At 46.2% G+C, this 22,483-nt stretch overlaps 1 pseudogene; it reads left to right on the top strand.

Moving 5' to 3' along the window:
• The window catches only part of LOC119435452 (uncharacterized), a 94,591-nt pseudogene that overhangs the window by 29,566 nt on the left and 42,542 nt on the right, over positions 1–22,483 (top strand).

The raw sequence follows: 22,483 nt of genomic DNA on the forward strand, positions 1-22,483 counted from the left end.
CTGTAGTTTTGGGACCTCCATGGTGTGCCCTGGAGGTCCCAATGGCTGAGTGTTCGGCGCAGTTCTTTTTTCTTGTCGATTTCTTACATCAATGGCCTCCTCCCTTCGTGACTTGCTTTGTTTCCCGGGACAGCTCAGGACATGGCAGGGCTCATAGGGGTGACATTCCCTCGTAGAGGTGGCAGTTATTCCACCACGGCAGGTGAGCTGAAATGTTGCCCTGCCCGGACTCGCGACACTGAATTTCGAGCTGATCAGAACATCCCTCACTGGTCCCTCAACCTCAACGTGCAGTGCACGCAGGTGCAACTAATGGAATTAAATGTTTTTCAATGCATTGGGCACTGTGGCCTTCAAAAACAAATCGCAGCATGTCTGCGTGCCTCAGGTCATGGTGTACCAATTTCTTGTATAATATTCAGACATCACAGATACATCGGCCCCGTCATGAATAAACAGAAATAAACTACCTGTTGCTCAAATTGTTCGGGTGAGGCTGAAAAACATTGTTTCTAAAACTTGTCAGTCTCCTTAATTCCAAGCCTTCGTGAAACCGTGAACCAGTTCAAACCAGTTTGCACCATCATATTTCTTGCTAAGGAGCAGGATCTTAACTGAACCTGAACCAAACCCGAAACTTGTCGTTCAGCACCCTGGCTGCAGAGTGTTGGGGCTCGCGTTGATGTCCGGTTCCATCCTTCCGATCCGCCAGTTTTGGGGCGCCGTTACTACAACCTCGACCGGCATCTCTTCTAGTAGCGTGGCGCTGCCGGCAGACTGCAGACGTCCGGTAGATCATGGCGACCAGGCAGGGCGAGACGATTTTAAGTGCGAAACTTGCACGGTTTATTTCATGTTGAAGGATTGCAAAGAAGAGAATGAATCAAAATACCGGCGGCCGCTTAAATGGGCCCTCTAACAATGAGGCGGGGTTTCGCTCCATCAGGTGACAGGCAAGTCCATTGGGGGGGTGCGGCAGCATCTCCCTCTCGCCTAGTGACGTTTCCCTGGCTTGTCCCCGCTGGTGGCAACCCGAAGTTCCCGAAGAACGTCATTCGCGGAAGGTGGACAGCTCCCCTAGGCGACGTTTCCCGGGCTTGCCTCCGCTGGCCAACCCGAGGCTCCTGAAGACGTTATTCGGAAGGCGGCCTATTCGCCTCCCACGCACATGCACACAAAAGGATCAGCAACTCGGGCGTCCCAGTCCCCGCACCTGTACACAAGGGATCAGACTACTGCTTCCAGATGCCCGGAAGAACGTTCGTAGAAGGCGGGCTTAATCTCCTCCCCGCACCTGCACACAACGGGATCAGCAACTACTGCGTCCCGCCCGCGACAACCAAGCCGATGGGGACCTCTGGTTAATCCTTTTAAACGGGTGTTGTACGTCAACCGTAACAGCATCTCCGGCGGGGGAAGAAATCCCGACGCGTAGGGCCAGCAGCCACTGGGCGAGGGATCGGCGTTTCAGCGCAGAATTTCTCTCGTAGTGACGAACCTTGGTTCGTAGCTGCAGATTCCTGGAGTCGTTATCAGTTCTCGGGGCGCTCTTGTAGGCCCTTCTCTCCCTGTCCGGACCGGTGAAAACAGGCTTGCAAACAGGTCTCGCAACTTTTCGTTTCTGTTTGGGCACGCAATCACTCAGAACAGTGCCGGACCCACAACCCAAACAAACGAGCACAAGGCCACTCTCCCCCAAGACACACCAGGCTTTACAAAAAAAGAAAACTGCTACTGCTTTCCCATTCCCTCGAGCGTCCTCCCCCTTGAACACTAAAACAGCCATTTCCTGAAAGCGTTATGACAGGATTACTAAATCCGCTAACGATCAACTACAACTACGTGGAAAAAACGTACAAAAAAAAAAGAGACTAACGTCGAAATCACGCTGAACCAGAGTGATCATGAGGTTTTCGCCACTCTAGGGGCAACGACTCAGACCTTCGGCATTGTCTTTAAGTTTGCCCTTCTTATAGCGAATATCGAAGCCAAGCTCTGCCAATAAACTCAAAAGCTGATGACATCCGCCTGTTCATTTTTCTACCCCGTTGTGAGGGAACTGAAAATTATGCTTGACTGAGCGACACCGTCGCAGTAAGCGACCATCTAAGACAGACTTCGCGGTTGTCACAACGGGCAGTTAGTTAAATTGTCTACCAGCCAACTAGTGGCTGCTTATGAGTAGCCCACTTTAGCACTGCACAAGTTCTCTTTCATATGCCATAGGCATCTTTGCGTGCCGCTAGCTTTCGACCACTTCACACACAGGCTGCTCTAAGCCACCTTTGTTCCTCCCTCGAAATGACTCTCTACAACCGCTGTCAATTATGTCACCCGGTATGAATAGAAAGAATCGGGACCATCTCCCGGTAACGTGTTCCGCGTCCTCTAACTCCGCCTTTACAAACTGTGAATTCGCCTTCGTGGCACGTGATTCACAAGTCTTCACTGGACAAGAAACACAGGCGCACTTTCGAACCACGGAAACCGTGACAGCGATCGAAAAAGGTCAAAGGGACAAAGTTGCTCTTTCGGTCATTGCTACCAGCCAGATTGATACCAGCCCTATACTGTAAGCATTAAATTACAAAACTAAGGTCTGCCTTCGCAAACCCCAATCTCAATGCTTAACTACAAAATCAGCGCGGTCAAGAGCCACCACCTTTGCGAAACCAGCTTCACGCTTTCCTTTGTGTTAACTGGCTCGTACGACACAGAAATTCGCAGCATAACACTTAACTTGCAAATTCAAAAGCAAGACTTCTTAAAACTAATAAAAAAAAAATTGCTTCACGTTTTCGTACAAACAAGTTACTCATCGGTGTGACAAATTGATTAGTTCCTAATGCGCACTCGATGGGGTCGCAGTCCGAAAGCCCTCGCGCTTCGCCGAGACGACAAAGGGCGCCAGACATACACAGCCCTCTGCTGACACCTGCCACTCTGTGTCCTCGCAGCTTGCCCTCTCATCCCCGAAGGGGAGGCCATAAACGCGGGAAGAATAGCCCTTCTCCCTTTGTTCTCGCTTTCGCGAGGCATTCCTCCTCGTGCCTGTTTGACTGGCTGGTTTGTACGCGCATACTCAACCAGTTTGAAACCTGAACATTTCAGCCGCACCTTTACTCGCGGAAACGCGCCCTTTGCTGTCGCAATCAGCCTTTGGTGACGCTTCCATTTCCTAAGCCGCCCCAAAAAACCCTTTCCCGTTCGGCGCGATGGCCTGGTGCATTGTCTTACGGGCTGCGGTGTGGCGACTTTTTCAAGTTTTCGATGCGCCGAATACTTGGCTCTCTTTTTCTGACGGCCCTGTCTGACAACGTTTTCTTGTTCTGCCATGCGGTCTTCTGTTATGCACTTGAAACACCCGAGCGTTGGGTTCCCGTTCTGCTCGGCCGCCATGACATTCTGCTCTACGTTTGACGATTCCGGAACGTCTCCGCAAGAAACGCTCTTTGGAATCTCCACTGACTCTGGTTCCGCGACGTCTTCGCGCTCTACATTCGGCCGTACCCGAGAGCCGCTCAAGTGCCGAGGCACGAGGTCCGTATCCAGCTCCATATTGACCCCATTGGGGTTGCTGGAACAAGCCTCGTCCCCGCAAGGAGCGCTCTCCGGGATGGCCGCTGACTCAGTTTCGGTGGACGCCTGAAATGCGCTCTCTCCGAAGCTCGAGTCCATAGCAATGTCCGGTTCCCTGCACTGTCGGGCCAATTTACCTGCGCTATCATTGAAAACTATTTCCTTAGCGAGGCCCTCCCCAACTGTACCGTGGGATCTAGAATCGCCATTTCCGTACTTTGCTCGGCCGCCCCGCTATCTAGGTCTACCTTTGACCTCCGGCCTTTCGCCCATATGCAGGGGCACGAGGCAGGTCTCCAGGGCCTCGTTAATTTTCTCATGGCAACTGGAACCAGCCTCGTCCTCGCAAGGAACGCTTTCCGGAATCGCCCCTGTTTGTAGACAGGCGACGGCCTCGCTCTTTACGTGCTTTACCTCTGAGGGTTCTGCCACGTCGCACTCCGCGTGCTCTCCATTACCTGACGCGACCTTAACCGTGGGTTGTCGCTCAGTTACCTCAAGAGTAGGAACTCTTTGTTCATCCCCTTGACCTTTCCGATCGCTCTCAACCGGAATGCCGAGCTGCCGGAATAAAGCTCTCTTAGCTGTATCGTAATTCCGGTACTCGTCATCAGAAAGGCGAGACAAGAGCAGGACACGTTAAAGGGAAACACGTTGTACAGTTCGAAGGACCAATTTTCACGGTCAAGCTGCACCTCCGCGCACACCTTCTCGAAAAGGGCAAGAAAACTTTTTAAGTTTTCGCCTACTTTAATACGCCCAGCCTAGATCGTACCTGTTGCCCTCTAAGAGACTGGATTTCTGTCGAATTTCTTCTATCCGAATCCTGTGCTCTTCCCGTTTTCGTTCCTGTTCCCTCTCGTGCTCTTCTTTAGCCTCTAGGCGCTTGCGTTCTTCCTCCTTATGCTCAATGCTTTCTAAACATTCCTCAAGTTCATCGTCGTCTGCCCCGACTGCTTCGATCGCCTCAATGATCTCCGGCTTTCTCTTCGATTCGGCAATTTGGAGGCCCAACTCTCTGGCCAAGTTTAACAATTCCGGCTTCTTTAGTGCCTTCAGGTTCATGGCTGCCTTTAGTGCTGCTAACTCTTCACTCTATAACAACCTCGTACTCCAAACTTCCGTCAACGGTTAAAGAAAAATCACTGCTCTGTACTTTCCCAAAAAACGTAAAGCCTAGTGATATCTCAGTGAAGAAAAGCCGTGCACTCACCATATGCAGTCATGAATCCTGACACCTTCCTTCCGAAGTTGTCACCAGGACCAAGAGGAGAAGTTCTCTTAGATGTTATCCAAAGTTGGGGCCTCCGGGGTAGCGCATCCCATCGCTGCCAATCAGTTGTTGGGGCTCGCGTTGATGTCCGGTTCCATCCTTCCACGATCCGCCAGTTGTTGGGGGTCGGTTACTACAACCTCGACCGGTCTCTTCTAGGTAGCGTGGCGCTGCCGGCAGACTGCAGACGTCCGGTAGATCATGGCGACCAGGCAGGGCGAGACGATTTTAAGTGCGAAACTTGCACGGTTTATTTCATGTTGAAGGATTGCAAAAAGAGAATGAATCAAAATACATGGCGGGGCCGCTTAAATGGGCCCTCAACAATGAGGCGGGGTTTCGCTCCAGTCACGTGACAGGCAAGTCCAGTTGGGGGGTGCGGCAGCATCTCCCTCTCGCCTAGGTGACGTTTCCCTGGCTTGTCCCCGCTGGTGGCAACCCGAAGTTCCCGAAGAACGTCATTCGCGGAAGGTGCACAGCTCCCCTAGGCGACGTTTCCCGGGCTTGCCTCCGCTGGCGGCAACCCGAGGCTCCTGAAGACGTTATTCGTGGAAGGCGGGCCTATTCGCCTCCCACGCACATGCACACAAAAGGATCAGCAACTCGGGCGTCCCAGTCCCCGCACCTGTACACAAAGGGATCAGACTACTGCGTTCCAGATGTCCGGAAGAACGTTTCGTAGAAGGCGGGCTTAATCTCCTCCCCGCACCTGCACACAACGGGATCAGCAACTACTGCGTCCGCCCGCGACAACCAAGCCGATGGGGAGACCTCTGGTTAATCCTTTTAAACGGGCTGTCGTACGTCAACCGTAACAAGGGCCATTTTGGCCAGGTACTGCGGGAACTGGCAGAAAGAGCGACTGCGGTAATGCTCAGCCTGTTCTTACCGCGTGCTTGCCGCCAGTGCTCCTCGTCACGGCTTTATCATCAGCTGCTCCGTCATCAAGCCCGCTGCTCCTGTGCAGGCTGCACCGACACATAGTGACAGGCATAGTGCACTTGCCCAACACCTGCTGGAGTAAAAAATCAGTCGAATTCCTCCGTAGTGTCAATTCGCCATCTTGTCAACTCTGATTGGCCCAGAGGGTTGCTACAAGCTTTCTGATTGGCTCAAATTGCTGCAGTTGCAGAATTTTACATTATGGCTCTTCGCCGTGGTCAGATATGCCCTTTTACAATGTGCTCTCTGTTTTGTCCAATAGCGACGTTAAATTTTCCGTGGTCCCGTGCTCGCCAGTTAAATGGCTAAAACGGCGACAAGAGGTGGGCTCGATTCACAGCCATTACCCATGCCCGAGTGTCAAAAGCACATCACAGTGCGTAACGCAGTGCGTGAACTGTGAAATAAATCCACAAGCAGCTTGTAGCCACCCACCCTCCGAAAACGGGCAGCGCACCTAAGCTTTCGCACTTGAATCTCGGAGGCCGTAATTACCAACATGCGCATTTCTCCCGTTTGTAAGGGTGTGCCGATAGCGTGCGCACTGACGATATACGTCAGAGGAATAAAAAAATAAATGTACAGCACCACAAATGCGCGCCGCGAAAGAGCAAAACGCGCTAGCGTCCAAAAACGAAGCGGTAGTCCGCATTGCTAGGGTTCTCAGCAGCAATCGTACGAGATACGTGACTGACAGCAACGCCGGAATGCTTTGTGCTTATTTGTGCCCTCGAAGCCCTTATTGTTGCATTAATCGCCGCGTAACACGTTGGCGGCTAGCCGCGTGCTTCCATAAGTGCGTAGTCCGCCATCTGTGATCGCGTCGATAGCCACCACAGTTTCGTCCGCAGCGGTTGCGGCAAACAGTAGTTTCGTTTTGACTCTGTGTGCGCGTCGGCTGCGTGCCTTCATAACTGCGTAGTCGCCATTCATGATCGCATCAATAGCGACTGCGGATTTGTCCATACTTGTTGCAGCAAATGGTAGTTTCGTTTTGACTTGGTGAGTGCGTCGGCCGCCTGCCCTCTGAACCACAAGGCCGCTGTCCATGATCGTGTCGATAACGGCCGCGGTTTCGTCAGCAGCGGTTGCGGCAAGCAGTAGTTGCGCTTTGACTCAGTGCAAAAATGTCAGATTAAGAACACCGGCTACATCGCGATGGACGGACGATTTGTTGGCGACCAGCTCCCTAGCGAAAAAATAACCGGATATGCGCGCGGTAGTGAAAAGCGTGTCTGCAGATAAGACGCGCATCGCGGCCGCGCTGCGAAGGATGTTGCGAGGCCTTCGCCGCTGCTAGCCCTTAATCAGTCATGAGATGACAAGAATTTCAGCTTCCTCACTGCTTTTGTGCAAAATAGAAACAAGATTTGCTGATGTATTCAGTAAATAAAGCGTGTTGAAGTAGTAAGCATTCATTTATTTTTTCTTGATACTCTGGATAATTCGACATTAGTTTAATTTGGACATTTTAATTCGGGGGGGGGGGGAGGTGTTCCGTGGCGCTTCATGGAGCTTAGCAGGGTTCCCCGGAACAAACATGCTTGAGAACCCCTGGTGTAGACAGTTGCGCCTAGTTGCTCAGCAAGAAGCTAGTGAGCCAGTGAGTTGTACATTAGCCCTATTTTTACTACTGCAATGCAAACCTGAATGCAAGCCTTCTGTGACAGCATATCCTGTTCTCACCTTTTCTCTCTGTCTTTGCGTTTTGCCATGTGCCATGGGCCATGTGACAACTCAACCCTACGTCGACAACAATTTTGGTGCATAATCACGTCTTGTGTTTTGGGTGTGACGTGATGCCTCTTGATGTCAATTGCTACACCTTTGTGCTTCTGGTCGCCCGAACAAAGGACTGAAAGAGTGGGAATCGTGCTGCTGCAAGGCATTTCAATGTTGATGTGAGCTACTGCTGGAAGCAGCACGACAAGCTGCTTGCTACGAATCGTACGTGTCGTGCCTTCCGGGGGCCGAAAACCAAAGTTTCCTCATGTGGATAAAGTCCTCAATGTCGGGAACCTGCGAAAAAGCTTGTGCCATTTCACACAAATGACCAGGACGCACGTAAGAGCCATGGCAAGAAAGCATGGCTTAACGTCCATGGATTTTACAGCTACAAAGGGTGGCTCATGGTTCATGCAATGCAACAGACTGCGTTTGAGAAGGCGCACATCGCTTTGCCAATGACTGCATTCTTGCTTCAAGGAGAAGATCCTTGTTTTTCACAGGTTTGTGATACACCTGCGGTGGGACGAGAGTATTTTATCCTCTTACGAACCAGAAATGCCAGTCAGATGCTGACAAAATTCGACATGCCAATGACCAGAACGCTCGCGGATAGAGGCACACACAGCATGCTTGTCAAAACAACAGCTGCCGAAAAGCAGTGCTTCATGGTGATGCTTGCGAAAATGGCTAACAGCCGGAAGCTGCCGCCATATGTTATCTCAAGAGGAAGACTATTGGCCGTGAGCCAGTGTCTGCCAGGCAGTCACTGCCTGGCAGACATTGGCTGAACCATGGATAGTGTGGATTGAGCTGCGATTCGTCTGCTACGCCTGGCGTGTTTATTGCGTGTGTACGGCGGTAATATCTTTAGGCCGCTTCTTCCGTGGCTATAGCATAGTTGTAAAGGCTGGTCTGCATTTTGTGACGGCGTACCAAAGCATTTAGCCTTGCTGTGATGTCGTCTTTGCCCTGTGGTAAGATCAGCGAATGCCCAAATCGCGTGCGATGTGCAAGTGTTGCCTCTCTGCACGCTATAAGCATATTAATTTTATTATCACTCCATGTTTTTTGTTTTAAACAAATGAAGTGGTAGCAGCGACACGTGAATGCTGCACTTTAGTGACTTGTCACAATGTGTTGATCACTTGCAATCTCTGTGATACCATGAAACATAAACAAGCTGATGTAAACATCACACAGTAGTAGAAAAAAGAGTCGTAAGCATGCACTCATATAATATCGAGTCACGCACTTTATATACGAACTGCATTATGATAATTGCGATAATTACATGACTCACTTAGTGGTTACGTGACCATAGGTGTTCGTTTAACATGTGGCTCTTATGCCACTATGGTGAATTAATTTTGCTTGCAATTAAATAGTGCGCTTTTGTTTATTAGCTGCTACAAAAGGAAAGCTAAATAGGGTATTATTCGAGAATCATGTGACACACAGTTTCTAGCATGCAAAATTGTGCGCCGCGCGAAACGAGACAAACTCAACAGCTCGCGCACGAAACTGTCACCAGAAGTGCGCCGCGCAGCAAAAAAAGCGAGAAAAAAAAATAAGGCGGGGCCCCCTGACGTATGCGCCACACGATCCTCCAGCTTCGGTATGGGAGAACTTTGGGAAGGAATTTCGCTTGCGGATGCTAGACGGGGGCAAGTGTGAGAGATTGTCTATGTTGGTGGTAACGTTCGCCTGCCTCCTGAAATCATGGGTTTGTGGCACTTGAAATATTTCTATCTCGGCTATTAATGAACTAATTTGAAAAATTGTTGCGATTGAATACTCCTAGAGGACACGTAACAACTTCCAGTCTATAACTAAATATTCTATGTGACCTGGTGAGGGGCCTTTAAGAGGCCTCCATCGAGTTGGTGTGTTTCTAGATTTTAGATGTATGGCACTCGCTGCCAACTGACTTGATCGCAAAAAGTTTAAAATTGACTGGCATCACAAATGTGCTGGACGGCAGTGAGGATGAGCTGTGGTTGGACCATAATGTGGAAGAAGCGGCCAGTGACCTGTGCGACAGGTTTGCTGATTTGGTGCAGAGTAAAGTGAATAAACAAGTTCTCGCGGTTAGCAAATAGTGAATATGTAGTTGTTACTGCAAAGGTAAGTTATCCATTCAATTTTTAAATCGTTGAATGTCTTACTTTTCAATTTTGTTCTTTCAAAAAAAGTTACCATAAAATTTATCCCACATAATAAATACACGCACCTCCAACTTTGCTTCGCTTTTTCAGGAAAAAAGTGTGTTCATTACCAAATATTCCGTAGCTCATTTGTGATGCAAAACACTAACTTTGTTTGTTTTTCCCTAACAAGGCTTTGAGCATTGTTCATTGTAATTGTTATGCGTGCAGTAGTAGCAGATGTAGCTTTTGCCTTTGTTTCTACCTGTGGCTGTGTGCACGATTTTGCACTACTTCGTACACTTTTGTTATGGCAGCTTGCAAGTGCGTCCATCATGCTGCAAGTAGAAAGGCTACTTGACGGCAAGTGTGCATTCACACAACATGGTGTGATAATACACTTGAACCTCGTTATAACAAAATGGGTGATATAATAAAATAATGGATCATCATCATCAGCCTATTTTTTATGTCCACTGCAGGACAAAGGCCTCTCCCTGCAATCTCCAATTACCCCTGTCTTGCGCTGGCTGATTCCAACTTGCGGCTGCAAATTTCCTAATTTCATCATTCCACCTAGTTTTCTGCTGTGACTGCGCTTACCACTGCGCTTTCCTTCCCTTGGTGCCCATTTTGTAACTCTGATGGTCCACCAGTTATCACCCTACGTATTACTGTATTTACTGATTAATGATCGCACTTAAAAAAAAAATGACGCAAATTTAGGGATGCGATCATTACGCGGGGCAAATTTTCTGGTAAAAAAATTTAAAGCGCTGAAAATGCATACAAGTTGCTGGTCAGAATTCTTATGCTAGCTATCATGAACATAACCAAAAATAAAGTTTGAGTGATGCTACCTTTGTAACAAACGCACACATTACGTAGGCACTACAGTCTCCGACCGACAAATAGGACACTGGTAATCCGGACAGCTTCATGGCACCGCCAATGGCCCCACAGACTTAATGTGTAAAGACGACCGATATTTCGGACAGCTGCCAGCTCTACATTCGATTATCCAGACTCCGTCCGGGGCTGTAGCATACACAGATTCTGCCGCTATTATCTTTGATAACCTTGACGAGACATGAAGTATGGCCTCGGAGATTACACGCTAGACAGTAATCCCCGAGGCCTTGCCTTGGTCGCAGCACTACGCCTCGAAGACTTTAACTGCAAATGCCGATCTTGGAGGCTTTGCCTGAATTGTGAGGTCGCATCAACATCGCGATCATCACATCCTATTCCGGCACCCTCGCTCATGGCCCGCTCTCCCATTTTGTTGTTTAGTTTGCGTTTCAGACAGCGCTCGGCTGGCTCCAAGTAGTCTTTCTCGTGAAGTTAATTGACAGGCTGCGTCAAATGGCACCAACGGTCCATCGCAGTCCGACTCCGAATGAGTCTTGAGTCGCAGTCTGAATGAGCCTTACTCCGTAACTGAAGAGCCTGAACTGCCGCCTACCACAACGAGCTCAAATGCAGGCATCATTCATGCCTTAGGCTGCGGTGTGCCAATTTCTGCCGCCATTACATTTGAAGACTTCGCAGACGTTGACAGCGGTGTCTCGTGTGCTGAACTGAACAATGACGAAATAATTGAGCAGTTGTCCCACGTCAAACAGCGACCCTAACTCGAATGATGGTGTGCTCCGGAGGGGACCTTCACGTATGGATCTGACTCGAGCCTTTGCAGTCCTTGCATCGGTGTACAGCGACAACATAAATCTGGCGGAAATACAGGCATACTTGGTCGCACGTAAGGGAAGTGCGTGCAGCAACGAATGACACTTTCTCCTTGCATAGGGACCCTAAAACGTAAATAAAATAATCTTTTTGCGTACATTAGTTTTTTTTTCGGACATTCGATAGTTCAGACTCATTTAAGCTTGGTTGTAGATTTTTTTCTTGAAGTGCAGAAAGTGATGAAGGGAATGAAATTGAGCACCTGGTGTGTGCAGTCTGCTGTTAAGTCTTGAAGAGTCGTTTGCGTAGCATTCTACATATGGTAAGCACGGTCATCATCAGCTAGACTTGGCACACGGCATATCGCTGCGGCAAGTTCAGGGTACAATCATTACGCGGGCAACAAAAAGAAATAGAATTTGACGACATAATTCAGGGGTGCGATCATTACGCGAGTGCGATCATTATGCAAGTATATGGTACATGGCCTGCCCAGCTCCATTTTTTCTATGTCTACTATAATTTTAGCTATCCCCGTGGCTCTTTGATCCCCACCGCTCTCTTCCTGTCTCTTAACGTTAGGCCTAACATTTTTCGTTCCATCACTCTTTGCGCGGTGCTTAACTTGTTCTCGGGCTTCTTTGTTAACCTCCAAGTTTCTGCCCCATATGTTAGCACCAGTAGAATGCAATGATTGTACAATGACAGTGGGATTGTACAATGACAGTGGTAAGCTCCCGGTCAGGATTTGATAATGCTTGCCGTATGCATGCTAAACCATTTTTATTCATCTGTAAGTTACCTTTTCATGATCAAGGTATCTTGTGAGTAATTGACCTATTAAACGTCTCCTGCACAGACTCTAGAGGCAGACTGGCGATCTTGAATGCTTGTTCCCTTGCCAGACTATTGAACACTATCTTTGTTTTCTGCATACTAACTTCAACCTCACTTTTACACTTTCTCGGTTAAGGTCCTCAATCATTTGTTGTAATTTCTCCCCAGTTTTGAAATTAATGGATATAATGAAGGGGTAAATGCAATTCCCCTTGAAATGTCCATAGAGATCTACATATCTTAAACATTGTTTTAACATAGTAACATTGTTCTGCCAATAGATATAACGAACTAAATTCATCTCCAAAACCAAAAATAATGACACTTGCGCACCCAGCATATGCTTTCCGCCGGGTTCCGCACTCGTTCACTGCGGCAGTTCAATATTCCTGCATCGAATACGCGGTCGCGCTACACTGGTCTTTCTCACCGCCGTGCACACGGTGGCCATACACTAGCAGCACTTCTTTCTTATCTTATCGCACATCTCTCTCGCTATGATGGCTAGAAGGGGCAGTGTGATGGGCAGGAGTAAGGATCTGCACAAATGGCAATCAAACATGGGGTCCATCTTAGGAAGCACTGTGTTCTCCAGGAGTGTGCAGCCGATGCAGTGGTGCAGACATATAGGCGCAGCTATAGCCGGGTGCGGGCTACCTTTACACCTTTTCTTCAGGTGTTTATAATTTCGTGCATTGTGCACATAAGTGATTTTATCCATTCGCCAAACTTTGCATGCACATGTGAAAAGAGCTAAATGTGGTGCAATGACAGCGTGCAATGATTTGGGTTGTATTTGAGCTGCGTTGTTTGTCATATGTCGGTGACTGACGGGGAATCTCCAAGACACAGTAGTGCCTTGGAAATGGGAAATGTTCTCATGCTGCCTTTCGAATTGATGGTCATAGATGCACATTCTGCTGGCACATTCTGCTGCTTTGTTACAGTTTGACACTACACCACTTTTGCTTTGTTCACTTGTCCTCACCTTTGCTCTTGCCACATTCCAGGGCTTGTCACGGGACAAGGACACCGTATAATAACTGACGTGTTGCCCAATGTCTCCAAGTTAAAATGTTGTATGTCATAGAATAATGCACGTGCTTGCAGGATACTATTGATGGCAAATGTGAATTTAGATTTTCTTAGTGGACTAGGATCAAATGAACAAGGTTTTACCGTAATTTGTTGTCAAAATAATTGTGATGTTTCAACATGTTAAAAGTTAAAAAGCTGTAAATAAGTGCATCTTCATTATCCAATGTTTGGCGCTAGGTAGTATCTATATTCGATTTGTATTCAGATTTCATATTGGCACACTCCAACATTTGTGGGACATATGCAACCTCCAATTTTACATGGAATACTACCATACATCACTTCCATCGAGGTCTAAGGGTCTTGCTAGCTTATATAGTCGTTCAGGGTGTTCATACTCTGGGGAGGATTTTTGCAGGATTTCATGCAAGTGAGTTATGAGCAGGTTGCTCTTGTGTTCTGTGTACTTTGTTGATAAAGCAATTTTTTTTTACTTGAACCTTATTCATGTATTATTTTTTCATTCAAGAAAACGATGTGCTGTTTGCTTTATTGTACAATTAACAGCTGTTGGTGCCGCTCTTCGTGCCATAGCTGTACAGCTGTCTCCCGTCCCAAGACTAGATGTCCACAGAAATTATTGTCAACATCTTAACATGACTACAAAGCAGAAGCATGCTTTTGACTTAAGTTTTGTTGCTTCACTCAATGCTGCAGCTGTCCAGCCATGCCTCATTCGTAATAAAAAAGGGTTCGAAAGAAAGAAGGTGCTACAATCAGTATCGAACCTGGGGCCCTTAAAAAAATTGAAGTTCATCCAACTTCACCATGACAACATTGATGAAGTGGCAGGGTTAAGAGGAAGATTTAGCTTGGGTGCTCCTGTCTAAATACATGGTAACAGAGAAATTGTTTTCTCAACAGCCACTGTAGTGATTTTGATAAGGTTTGTGGCATTTAAAACGAAAAGATGAAGACTATGACTCTAAGAAGCAGATTTTTATTTAGGCCGTCCATTTTTAAACAAAAATTGGTGAAAATAACAAGATTTAGAAAACTCGAGGATCAACTTTTCAACACAGTAACTCTGAAGCAGAAAATGAAAGCATGATTCTGTAAACTGTGCTTACCAACACACCAAAAGCAGACAAAATTGAAGAATGAAACCACGCTGAAATATACCACTACTCACTTCTACAAAACCCTCATACACATGGTAACAATTTCACTTAAGCTGTAAATTTATACTAAATTTGTCTAGTTTTAGATGCTCTTACAGATACAGTTTACAGAACTGTGATATCTGCTTTTGAGGGGTGTTACAAATTTGTAAACTTTGGGCTTCAAGTTTTTTTTAAACGTACCAATTTCTGTCAATTTTTGTAAAATATTACAGGTCCCAAATCAAAATTTTGTTTCCTTGACTCACCAGATATAACTTTCTCAGGTGCAGCAAATTTCATTCAAATCGGTCCAGCAGCTCATAGAAGCATTTTTGTATTTTACGTATATTTGAATAGGGAAATCGGAGTTGGCCCTGAGCTAAAGCTTCCTCTTAAAAGCAGCAATGGTTCACAGGGCACGCACTGTAGCTTGTGCCACAATACAGGAGGCAATTTTATGTAAACCAATGTTGAGGTGAGACAAGGAAAGCGAAAGAAGCACAATTTATCAGCAGTTGCAGAAGAATTGTTGGGGTCCATCCCTATAGTGGGTAAGGGCCACTATTTCAGGAGCAAGCAAGTGCAGTGAAGGGTTGGCCTGAGAAATCCTGCCGGCGGCATCTCGGGACTGTAGTTCACTCTTAAAATATTTTCTGCCCTGAATGTTTCGATGTCTGTGTAATCACCAATGCCAGTGGCGTAGCAGCTGTTGGCTGTGGTGTGTAACTGCTGAAAGTTGCACAGATCTCCCAAATTTTTTTTTTGGTTGTTTTTATATGCAAGTGTGGCCTGGAATCTTGTAAATCGCATTCTTTTCGTCCTTCTAACATGTAGCAGCCAGACTTACCACAATTACTGCACTCTTTTGTGTGTTTGTCTTGCAGACTGGCACACTAGCACTTGAGACTCTACTAAGCTTAACATCTAGGCGAGCGGGAGAGTGGTTCAAAGAAGAGTTGCGGTTACAAGGTGGACTGACTCATATTGTAAATACAGGTAAGGCACTTTGTCTGCCTTTCTGGTTTGGGTTGTTTGTCATTTGCAAATCTGCTTACCTGTGGAACTTTAATTCGCTTTGTTTACACGAGTACATTCCATTGTAGTAGAACCTTGACATAACTAACATGAATAGTATAACAAAGTTAATATAAAATTTGGTTGGCCATGTTTTATTTCAGTGAGTATTGTACTGCTATAACAAAACAGAAACTGCTAGATTTGAGAAAATAGGGTTAGTGCGTAGGAAATATTTGTTAGCCTTCAGCACAAGGTACTGTACTTATTCTGGTATCACGAGAGTCAAATACTTGGCAAGAGTAACTTAAAAGGGCACATCGTGAGCGCATGAGTGCATTTGGCCAATGACTTGGCTTGGCTGACCTGCAGCTGTCAAATAAACTCTGCAATCCCGTGTCATCACATCAATCGTACGGTCGCGTATTAAAGGGACACCAAAGAGAAAAATTATTTGAGCTGTGTATTAAGTTACCCTTCTACAATATCAAAAAAGCTATAAGACGCTTGGTCAGCCAGAAAAGATGCAAGATGAGACGGTGGCGATGCTGCCTTGAAATTCTAGCACCAGCTCACCGTAACGTAACGAATTTTGATGCCGCCTGCTCGGACCTAGTTACATTTTTATCCATCAAAATGGAGTTCTTTAGGAATAGTTTATCAGATTCTGTGTTTCTCTTTAGTGTCTCTTAATGACAGTGCACGGCGTGTTGGTAATTTTGTGTCGTTCATGTGCCACGTATTGGCATGGCAAGCTGCTGACGAGCCATCAAAATTGACAGGAGAACCTTTGCTGGCCCATCGGGAGGCATTACACTTGCATTTCTTTCACATAGATGCAATTACAGTTTTTTTCCTGCCGATACCAACCTGTGCGTTTATAATGACAGTCCTGCATAATGAAGATCTTCCAAGTCAGGTGGAACTTCATTATAACAAAGCTCGACTGAATAACAAATGTGATAAGTCCGTAAAAAGGGTTCATTTGTTGCATCTGGATGTAAATGATGGGAGGTTGGCTCGGTTTTGAAAAGCTTGCTTTAATGTAGAACCATGTGAAAAAATCCTGCTATGTCGTACAGTGAAGGGGATCCATGAGTTCGTGCTGTTTCAAAAGTTGTTTTGCGTCCATTTTCCTGGCAGCTTGTCATATCATTTGTAGAAGTTGAAGAAAAAAATGGTTTCCATGCAAATTTTTTACTGAATAAAAGTACATTGGGATGGCAGTACACACTTGTCAATTATTTCCTTTTGGAATCCTCTTCAGTCATGTAATACATTATTAAAATGATTAATGCACTCAGTGTTCATCATGCCCCCTACATTTCACTGACTGATAATCAACTGGTGGAAGCCATTGGGAAACAACCCCACAATGTGTTATTTTGCCAGAAACTGCTTTGACGTACCATGTAGCTGTGGCAGCAGGTAACGGTGCAGCAAACTCGTGGCACCTACTGCACTGTCCACTTTCAATGAGTGAAAACTCACAAGAAAGCCTTTATTCCAACCACAGCACATTGTGAGAGTGAAAATCTGGGCTTGTTCAATGGACCCTAATCAGTTTGGACTGATAAAGTTTCTTTAAAACTCTATGTTCTTTAATTTTGCGATAGTGTAAATATTAGAAAGATAATGAAGGGCCTTGCTGAAACCCTAACTCAATACGCTGGATGTCACGAATTTTGAATATTTTTTCACATTTCTGCCGGTTGCCTTAGAACACAGTGTTGTGCATAGTTACTGATAAACAATTACTAGACCCAGCAGAGTCTAAATCCTGATGTCTCAGTGCAGAACTTCAAGGTGACATCACTACCAGTCATTTATTTCGTGCACATTTTCTGGCTACCACGGTCTCTTATGAGAATAGTGTTTTTGGTATGTAGAGGATAATTTACTAATGCAGGAGAAATCATTCTTCTCTTTAGTGTCCCGTTAAATAGAAAAAGCTTGGTCTGGTTGATGTAGCATAGTTGAGGTTCTGGAGGGCCAGCATTTAGACAAAGCACAAGACGGTATAATGCAATGCGTATGTCCCTGTTTTTCATTGTGCTTTGCCTAAGTGCTGGTCCTCCAGAATCTGAACTGAGCTAGCTAGATCTGGTTCAGTTTTGGTGGAAAAAATACATACATTACAAAGAGGACGACATGACCAAGCTATGTAACTGTGTCTCCTCTCTTCATTTTGCCTTATGTAAGACGAATATATTGGTTAGCCTTAACAAAAGAGAAAAAAATACAATTTGGTGTATCACATGTACATTGCGATCATAATTTCTTAAAATGGAATATAAGTGCTAAAAAAATCAACCCTTTTTGGTGGGAATGCTACAGTAAGAAAATTCACAATGCTTGAAAATGCATAATGAATTCAGTATGCAAAATTTGAATTTTGTCTGCTTTTCTAATGTGTGTTATAAAGATTTCTTGTTTAGTTGAGATTTCAGTTAACCGCCGTGGTGGCGTGCGTATGGCTTTTTGCGTTGCGCTGCTAAGCCCGAGGCGTGGGATCACATTGCGGCTGCTTTGGCCGCATTTCGATGGAGACGAAATGCAAAAATGTCTGTACCGTGCATTGGTTACATGCTACAGAACCACAGGTGGTCAAATTGATCTAAAGTCGCCCAATACGGCGTGCCTCAAATCATATCTGGGTTTTGGCACATAAACCCAAGAATTAAATTTTTGTTTTTAAAGATTCAGTTCTTATGTATAAATTGTAACTAGTGTTTTAAAGCATATACAGGGTAACCGCTTATAAGTAAGTCGCCGGAGTCGTGATATCTGCACTATAGTGGTACTGCACTATAACCAAAACGATTTTCAAGCCCTGCACGTATGCAAAACATGTAGACAAAGCAGCCGCGGTATCCGAGAATCGAAGCGTGCGACTGGGAGTTTGCATCTGTTTAAATTACGAACGTTGAAAGGTTATGTTCAAGTACCCACCAATCTTCGCATGAAGCAGACAAAAAAAAAATGTCTCAGTTTCGGCCGAAAGGTGAAGCATCAATTGCGATAGCAAATTAGTAGAGAGCTATAAGGAGTAGGGACAGAGTAGTTTTGTGGCTGTGTAAACTTTAAACATTCGCTTACTAACTGAATTAACAAGCGTGGTGTCAACCGGCACAAGCAACATGAATAGACTCGATGACTGCAGCAACCACTGCAAAACGGGGGCGTGGGGAAACGCGGCCACCGTAGCGAGCGATAGTTCGTGCGGTCTATTGCTTCAACGTAAACTGAGCGCATAAGCACAGCGGATACAAAGGTCAGAGCCGTGTGGAGATCGCTTTCAAGATACCGTGCGCGCAACAACACCGACAGCCTACAGGCGCAAAGTACAAGCGCAGTGTTGGCAGAGGAGAACCCCCCTTCCCTCCCCGCTGCCTTCCCGCATTCCTCCTTTCGCGTGGGAGATTGAGTAGCCAATTCCCCTTGTGCCCGGTTGCAAGATACGCATTTTGGCCGCAGCACAGCGTGCCCCCCCCCCCCTCCCTTCCTCTCATAGCCTCCCTTCCTCTCATAGCCCCCTCTCATAGCCTCCCCCCCTTCCTTCCTCTCATAGCCCCCATGGCCTTTCGCACGATGGAAGTCGCGTTTCCTCTCTGCTGTGCGTTCGCTCTCCGTGAAGGCGCGCATCCCCCACTCGCTTTCACTTACACACAGGGCGCGCGGTGACGATTTATTGCCCTTGGACTCATGCTCCACATCTCATGCTCCTCCTCCGCATTGCCCTCGTTGATCTCCTCTCCCATCGATGGGCGCACTTCGTTGAGAAGTGTTTCCTACCGCCCTTGTCAGTGAGATTTTCCCGCGGAAGCCGTATTGTACCGGTATATCGTCTCACGTGGCTGCACTGTAAGCAGTATGCGTATACATGGAGTGCTATGGGAAAATTAACGGGAGTCTTTTCTGAAAAGACCGTACTATATCCTCCTGCACTATAAGCGGTTTACGTTAAGTGGTCAATACTGTATCACAGTTTTCAGCATTTTTAAATAGAGCAAATTTGTTTGAAACATTATATGTTGGCTTTTTTAAATGAGAAGAATGTAATTAACAATAAATCTAGTTACCTATTGAAAGCATTTTTATTTTTAATAATTTTTGGGTAGGGAAACTGCAGGTTGGCCAGAGTTGAAGCTTCTAAGCTCTTACGACCACACCTGTAATTTTAATCTACTTTACTGTTATGGCATTTTGTCTAACATTACCAGCACTCACTTATGCCAGTTGTTGTCTTTTATTTTAGTGAGTGAATGCCTCAGTTATTTTGGAGAAGGAATCACATTCTTGGAAAATCCATCGGACTTCGAGCTGGAGAAGCTGAAGAAGATTGACAGATGCTCTCGTGTACTAGAAAATGTGAGTGGCATTTAAGTTTCTAACACCCGTGTCACACGGCCGTCCTTGCCCTGAGAGAGTTTAATGGAGCTTTTGGGGAAGGGAGTTTGGCAATCTCCCTTGGCAGTTGAAGTGAGTACTCTCTTTCCCACAGTGCTTAATATAGAACTGAAATGTTAATTTTGTTTGTCTTTAATTTGCTATTGCATGTAAATAACAATCTTGGTCCCATGACAGAGTTCAAGCAATGCTTGATCACATAGATGCTAGCTGCTTCACTGTACTCAGATCTAGAGTGCCCCTTGCTTGTACACACAGACACCATCGTTCTCTTGTTCACTTTGAGGTTACAGGTTGTGCCCCGTGGTGCTTGGTTATTGTGCGTGAAATGACTAGGAACTTAATGTTGCGGTGAGGGCACACAATTACAGCAAGAACAGCAAAATCAAATCAGTAGCCGTGCCACGCCATACACCGTGATGCTACTGCTATGCCAATTGCGCCGAACTGTACCAAGAGCCGAACTCTGCTATATCCTGCTACATTTCAGCAAAATGTGAGAAATCTGAGCCCACTCTGCGCTGAAAGATTTGCTTGGGCTTTCAAAAATAAAACTAAGTCCTCAAGCACCGTTTCTCTCCACCTTCAAAACAAAGCGGCATGGCATGGACCAGCAGCTGCAGTTACCTCCGCAGTTAACCAAGCGAGACCTCTCTAATTGAGCCTGGATCATACTGATGTGTCTTTCGTGGACTGTTGTCTATTTTCAATACGTTCCACAGCGCCGTGTGCGAGTTGCTTAGGCAACGGAATGGCGTATGCTTTTCTGGCGGCAGCAAGCAATTGCGCTGGCACCAAGCGCTGCCCTCCTGTATGACTAATGTAAAATGGTAAATGAAGTTTAGGACCCTGTATGGTGTCTCACTAGATTTTTCGAACATAACGCACATGATGTGGTCGTTGACATGGCGGCCGTGACAATTTCATGGCATTAAAGGGCAGCTGAAGCATTTTTGAAAAAAAGTGAGCTTTCAACGAAGTATTATAGTTTTTAACCTCCTGAATACGAAATCATATTTTAACGGGCCAGAAGTCATTGCTAGTTGCTTTAATTTAGCAAAAACAAGCCGCAGTGTCTGCGGGAGACGCCGCGGGTTGTTTAACAGGCTCTGATGGCGAAGCTGATTGTGATGTCATCATAGGTATCGGCGAGGAGCGTGATTCAAATAGTGCTCAAGTGACCCCTGCATTGACTTCAACCTCGCGCCCGGTCTTTCGCCGGCCGCTACGCTCGGCGCGCGAAGAGGGCGGAGCTTCAATGAAAATTTAAACCCCCATTGCAGCGCTGCTACCCGCATAATCGAGAAAGTAATTGCAGGATTTGAATTATACTGTGTCAGCCTTCCAAACCCCCATAATATTCCAATTCTAAAACCTCTTCAGCTTCCCTTTAACCCTTTGTAGGACGCAACGAGGAACAATTGTTATCTTGTGTAAGAGATTTTTAGCAAGCTATTGATCACTTCTTGATTCCATAAAAAGCAATCCAAATGCCGAGAAGTGTTTTATTCCGAAAAAAAAGTGGGACATATAGTCCCACTGTCCAGTTAGGTCACTTTGATCAAGTGGGATCCCACTCATATGTCCCTGTCCACTTGAGGCAGTTTAAATTTTTTTGTGAAATGGTGCGAAGCAAGTGCACACATTGCACATGTACTTCGTGCAGACATTTTTGCCGGTAAAGCACCAGCAGCACCACCTGTCAAGTTTAGGTGGTGAGTGTTTCCGGAGAATCGATGTTTCCGGAGAACGATGCGGAAGGTTCTCCAAACGATGCTCATCATCACTGTTGTTAGAGTTCTCTGGCAAGCTCTAGAATAATTAAAGTGCTCCTTGAGCAGTGAGACCCTTCTTCTTATCTTAACAAAAGAAGCAATCAGTACGGACTGAACAGCCCGCAAGCTATACGCTAAGCCTAACCTGGAACAGGTGAATCACTGGTTTTCGTAAAAAACGTTCCGTTTATCTATGCATGCTAAACATCACAAATTACAGCTGATAGTTTGTTTGTAAGTAGTTACTGTAGTGCAATGAACGAGAGAAAGGGAACCGAGGGGCCCGATTTTTATTAATCATATCATAGGAAGCCAACAAACAATGACCAATGTCCTTGTCCTGGTGTCATTGTTTGTTGTCCTTGGCATCATTGTTTGTTGGCTTCTTATGACTGTACTGCAAGAAACACAAGGTTTACTCACCAGACATTTTTTCTTGCTTGAAAGTAGCTCACAAAAACTGCTACTTGTGTTGTTGCATGCTTAGCGGAAACGCTATGAAAGTGCATACAGAATGTTGTGGTATACTCAATAGATAGAGTTAGTGGCTTGTATGTGGTAGAGCGAGCTCTCTTAAGGAGCGACAGCACCAAGAACGTGGAATGAAACGTGGATGTATATATAACAAAGGGTTAAGAGTGCCGTTAGGGTGGCTAGAAGGGGAGGTGTGAATACCGGCGGCGCAAGCGTGACCCCTCAGCACACCGATGCCGCAGGGCGACGCTGTTGACTGAGGCGCGGGAAGGCACGCAGCCGAAATGAGCGCATGGCCAGCCTCGCGTTAGTTGCATCTCTACCACCGAAGTGAAAGTGAGCCCGTTTCGGATATTGCGCGCTTTCTGCGAGCGTCAAAGAATAAATCTTTATCATGAAAACAATGTTATGTCAGCCCAT

The sequence above is a fragment of the Dermacentor silvarum genome, unplaced genomic scaffold (assembly GCF_013339745.2).
Source record: "Dermacentor silvarum isolate Dsil-2018 unplaced genomic scaffold, BIME_Dsil_1.4 Seq717, whole genome shotgun sequence".
Classification (NCBI taxonomy): Eukaryota; Metazoa; Arthropoda; class Arachnida; order Ixodida; family Ixodidae; genus Dermacentor; species Dermacentor silvarum.